The sequence below is a fragment of the Dipodomys ordii genome, unplaced genomic scaffold, assembly GCF_000151885.1.
Source record: "Dipodomys ordii isolate 6190 unplaced genomic scaffold, Dord_2.0 Scaffold141, whole genome shotgun sequence".
NCBI classification, from domain to species: Eukaryota; Metazoa; Chordata; class Mammalia; order Rodentia; family Heteromyidae; genus Dipodomys; species Dipodomys ordii.
This window is the reverse complement of record NW_012267357.1, coordinates 1,955,589-1,961,368: the sequence shown is the minus strand read 5'-3', so window position 1 is coordinate 1,961,368 and position 5,780 is coordinate 1,955,589. Positions and strand designations below refer to the sequence as shown.

General features: G+C 45.7%; 1 pseudogene; it reads left to right on the top strand.

The window, feature by feature from the left end:
- Window positions 1-4,891: 4,891 nt before the first annotated feature.
- LOC105997249 lies at window positions 4,892-5,368 on the top strand (annotated as a pseudogene).
- Window positions 5,369-5,780: the final 412 nt, after the last annotated feature.

Below are 5,780 nucleotides of genomic sequence, written 5' to 3'. Positions count from 1 at the left end.
CAAAAAAAAAAAGCAAAGAGCAAAAGGACTCAAGTGGTGGAGCATTGACTTAGCAAGGTCAACACCTAGATTCAATCTCCAGTGCAGAATAATTAAATCCATAAAATTATGGCTCTCTTTCAACTCCTATGAGAGGTTTTCAAAGTGCATACAGTATATTGCTTGTAAACTGCGTGCTGGTAGCTCACGCCTATAATCCTAGCTACTTAAGAAACTAAGATCTGTGGATTACAGTTCAAAGTTGGCCCAAACAGGAAAGTCCATGAGAGTTTTTTGGGTTTTTTTGTCTGTCATGGATCTTGAACTCTGGGCCTAGGCACTATCCCTGAACTCTTCAGCTCAAGGATAGTGCTCTACCACTTGAGCCACAGCACCACTTCCGGCTTTTTCTGTTTATGTGGTGCTGAGGAATCAAACCCAGGGCCTCATGCATGCAAGGCAAACACTCTACCACTGAGCCATTTTCTCAGCCCGAGATTCTTATCTAATTAACCACTAAAAATCTGGAAGTAGAGCTGTGGTTCAAGTGATAGCGCACTAGCCCTGAACAAAAGAAGCTCAGGGACAGTGCCCAGGCCCTGAGTTTAAATCCCAGGACTGGCACAAAATAATAATTCTTATAATGCACACATTATTGGGAAAGAATAGTCCTAAATACATAGAATACAGACCCAATTGTGTAGAAAGCAAACCCCAGTATTACAAAGAGAATGTAAACTAAGAGCAGAGGAATGAAGCAAGCCATAGATGTGAAAGAAATTGTTCACACTAGAAAGACAGCATTGAAAAGGGGTACAGCAATGCTGTGCTAAAGTTTAATTTGGGCCTTTGAACCAAAAACACCTCCAGTCATTTAGAAATTAAAGCCCGGTGCTCCTGGCTCATACCTGTAATCCTAGCTACTCAGGAGGCTGAGATCCAGCATCACAGTTCAAAGCCAGCCTGGGCAGGAAAAGTCTGAGAGACTCTTCTCTGGAGTTAATCACAAAAAGCCAAAAGTGGAGTGTGGCTCAACTGTAGAACAGCTCAGGCTCAGTACTGAGTTCAAGCCTCAGTACTTGGCAAGGAAAACCCCAAAACATCAAAGTTAATTTCTATTATAGGTTGGTTTAGTGTGGATGTGTGGGTACGCGCACGTATTAGTACTGAGGCTTGAACTCAAGGGGCATGGGCACTTTAGCTTTTTTGCTCAAGGCTAGAACTTTGCCATTTGAGTACCACACCTCCACTTCTGGCTTTTTGTTGGATAATTGGAAATAAGAGTCTCTCAAACTTGTCTAGCAGGCTGACTTCAAACCTTCATCCTCAGATCTTAACCTCTTGGTAACTAAGATTAACAGGCATGCATGAACCACTGGCTCATGGTTAATAAAAAGTTGTTCTTAGGGGCTGGGAAGGTGGCTCAGTGGTAGAGTGCTTGCCTTGCATACATGAGGCCCTGGGTTCGATTCCTCAGCACCACATAAGCAAAAAACAAAAAAGCCGGAAGTGGCGCTGTGGCTCAAGTGGTAGAGCGCTAGCCTTGAGCTGAAGAGCTGAGGGACAGCGCCCAGGCCCAGATTTCAGGCCCCACAACCGGACCCCTCTCCCCCCAAAAAAAGTTGTTCTTAGTACTTACTATTCTACTGAACTTAGTACTACCAGGCAGAACTATACATTTTTACTTTTGCACCTCAAATCCTGGCTCCCAGAAGATACTCAGTTTAAATATACTGAGTTTATTCTCTCTCTGTGTGTGTGTGTGTGTATCTCCGTGTCTCTCTCTCTCTCTTTCTCTGTGCCAGAATACTTGAACTCAGGACCTGGGTGCTGTTCTTGAGCCTTTTATGCTCAAGGCCAGTACTCTACCACTTGAGCCACAGGTCCACTTCCAGCTTTTTGGTGATTAATTGGAGGTAAGAATCTCACAGACTTTCTTGCCTAGGCTGGCTTTGAACCATGATCCTCAGATCTCAAGCCTTCTGAGTAGCTAGGATTACCCAGCCCCTGACTTTCTTAAATATTTATCATCTCAGTTCTTAGAAAGGGCTTTTTTTCTTGAATCCCAGCAAGCGGAAGTCTTAGTTCACATTTGCTGGTTCTTTCTTCCTTAGTAACAAACCATTATTGGTCTAAATGTTCTCTCTCTCTCTCTCTCTCTCTCCTCTTCCTCCTCCTCCTCCCCCCTCCGGCCTCCCCCTCCTAAGTGAATCACTTGTGTGACTCAATACAAAGAAGTTATGAAAGCAATTTCCCAGAAAGGATTCTGACGCAAGCTATCTTTTTACTCTTAATAAAAGGGATACAAACCCACTGGGTGCTGTTGGGTCACACTTGCAATCTTAGCTACTAGGAAGCTGAGATCTGAGAATCACAGTTCAAAGCCAGCCCAGCCTCTTCTCTTCAGTTAATCACCAAAAAGCCAGAAGTGGAGCTGTGGCTCAAATGATAGAGTACTAGCCTTGAGTGAAAAAGCTCAGTGACAGTGCCCTGAGTTCAAGCTCCAGAACCAGCACAAAAAAAAAAAAAAGGGACACAATGCCAGGCACCTGTGGCTATGCCTGTAATCCTAGCTCCTTAATCCTAGCTACTCCAAAGGCTGAGATCTGAGGGTTATAATTCAAAGCCACACAAGCTTTAGATGACTGTCAGGTAAGAAAGTCCATGAGATGTTTACCTCCAATTAACCACCAAAAAGCCCAAAGATTCAAGTGGTAGAGAGCCATGAATGAAAAATCCTAGTGAAATGGAAACAAGAGGCTTTTCTTTGTTGTTGTTTTTTCTTTTTGTCTTTCTGTTTGTTCATTTATATGTCTTTGAGAGGGTAAGGGGAGGCACAGAAATGGAGGGACAAAGGGTGAACAAATGCAACAGTAGTACTTACCTGATACTATGTTGAAAATGAACTACACAATTTGTAGGTGGAAACAGGAGGAGAGAGCTGGGAGAGAGTGAGGAAGGGGTGAGGTTGTACAAAACAAAATGCACTTATTACCTGACTTAGGTAACTAATGCCTCCATACATCACTTTTATAATATCAATAAAAATTGAAAAAATCTTTAACGCTCAGGGATTCTGTGTTGGTAATAAAAGTCTGAACTAGAAAGAAAGAGAGAGAGAGAGAGAAAGAACCAAGTGAGAGTTTAAGGCCCTGAGCTCTAGTGCTGGCGCGCACGTGCGTGTGTGTGTGTGTGTGTGTGTGTGTGTGCGTGCGTGCGTGTTTGTGCGCGTGCGCATGCGAGCGCGCCACACACAAACACAAACACAAGAAAATACATCCTCCTTCTACTTGGTGTTGTCATGCCTGTCTATGGTCTGGGAGAAGTACTATTGTTTCATTCCCAGCCAGGGAGGGAGTAAAGCCAGAACCTGAAGGAAGTTAGAACCAGAAGAATCACAGAGAAGCAGTTCTAGCGCCTGCATCTTGAGCATCTCTGCTATAGACTTTGTGGCCTGAGATATAACCTAGTTATTGCCTCAGCTGGTTAATACTGGGATTTCTACAATTGCAGTCCAAAGCATGCCAGTATAGTTAGCTGATAAAGACTAAATCATGAGTCTATACTGAGTAAACTTTGTTCTACTGAGTTGCTCTAGTGTTACAGGTACACACTTTATTTATGTATTTATTTTTGGTCAGTTATGGGCTTGAACTCAGGGCCTGGGCATTGTCCTTGAGCTCTTTTGCTCACTCTACCACCTTGAGCCACAGCTACTTCCAGTTTATGAGTAATTGATTGTAGATAAGAGTTTCAGGGACTTTCTTGCCTGAGCTGGGTTTTTCACACTTTGATCCTCAGATCTCCATCTCCTGAGTAGCTAAGATTACAGGTGTGAGCCACTGCCCCAGTTTGATCTTAATCTCAGGAAAGTAAGACCCTGACTTCAGTCCTGACAAGCTTTTGTCACTGAAAATTCAGCACAAGGACCCTAGGTGATCTCCAGATTTAAACAAAACAAAGTCTTCATTTTCAGAAGGAAGGATGTTCAGAAAGAACTGTTTTATGATGGATAGGAAATAAACATGTGGAAACAGGCTAGGAGTTGTGGTTCACAACTGTAATCCTAGCACTTTGGGGACTAAGTAAAATCTGACATTGAGGCCAGTTCTTAAACTACACAGTAAGTCCCTGTTCCGAAACAGAAAAACGTGGAAGCAGGTATCTGAATGGGGAAAAACATGTTCATGATTTCTTTTTTGTTTGTGTGGATACTTGGGGTTGAACTCAGGACCTCATGCTCTCCCTTAGTGCTTTTTTTGGGGGGGGTCGGGTCATGGGACCTGAATTCTGGGCCTGGGCACTGTCCCTCAGCTCTTCAGCTCAAGGCTAGCGCTCTACCGCTTAAGCCACAGCACCACTTCCGGCTTTTTTCTTTTTGCTTATGTGGTGCTGAGGAATCAAACCAAGGGCCTCATGCATGCAAGGCAAGCACTCTACCACTGAGCCACCTTCCTAGCCCCTCCCTTAGTTTTTTTTTAATCAAGGCTGGCACTCTACCACTTGATCCATACCAAATCCATACCTCTACTTTGCTGGTTATGCTGATCTCTTCCACAGTCACTTGCACCCCCCCCCACTTGACACAGACAGGTTTGTGCTGCTGGTGTCTGGGCTGGGCTTAGGTTGGGGTGGTGGTGAGAGCCTGCTGGGCACCCAACTGATGGTTGACATGGTGACAGGGCAGCTCAGAGAAGAAGGGGAGCAGGGCAGTGCCGCCCACATCTTCCAGATCATTCTCCCCTGCAACCTCTTCAGCCACAGCACCCAGAGCAGAGATTCTATCAACAAGGCCAAAGTACCTCACCAAGGAAGCTCAGGCAGCCAGCATGGAGGCAGTCAAAATGCTAGATGAGATCTTCCTGCAGCTTAACACCTCAGTGCCCGTGGACGTGATGCCAGTGGCTCTTGCATGCTCCCACTGGCCACTGCCTACTCCACCCTCCAGCTGGTCACCCACCCCTACCTGGCCATCATTGATGGAATCAGGCTTGTGGGGATGTCAGGACAGAATGTGAGTGACATTTACTGATACAGCAGCATGGAGGACCATTTGGAGATCCTAGAAGTTAGACCTTGAGGGTCCGACACATTAGCTCTACATTTACGATAGGCTGTTATCCCTTCTATAAAACCAACCCCTTCATCTTTGCTGAGTGCCCTCACATCTAATTCTGTGACAACACTCCCAGATTTGGCTCCAAAATTATCCAAGGCCCTGAGAGCCAGATGGTGCTGCTGGTGCTGCTGGTTCCTGACTTCAACACCATGCCGGGTGCCTTCAACTGCCTGTCTGGTGAATCTACACAGCCTAGACCGCCAACCCATCAGCTTTGTGGGCATAGGAGTAGAGGATGATGACCTGGGAGGCTGGGAGTTGGGCCCCTAACTTGGGCAGCTGGACTAGACATCTACCCTTCAAATATGAGCCTTGTAAATAAAGCATAAATGCTTGCGGGGGGGGGGGGCAGGGGGGAGGGGAGAGCCAGGCACCAGTGGCTCACACCTGTAATCTTAGCTACTCAGGAGGCTGAAATCTGAAGATTGCATTTCAAAGCCAGCCTGAGCAGGAAAGTCCATGAGACCCCTATCTCCAGTAAACTACAAGAAAACTGGAAGTGGCACTGTGGCTCAAGAGGTAGAGCACTTGTCTTGAGCTTGAAGAGCTCAGGGACAGCACACAGGCCCAGAGTTCAAGCCCCACGACAAAAAAAGAATGAGAGAGAGAGAAGGAAGGAAGGAAGGTAGGAAGGAAGGAAGGAAGGAAGGAAGTCCATAAGACTGGGCTGGCCTTGAACTTT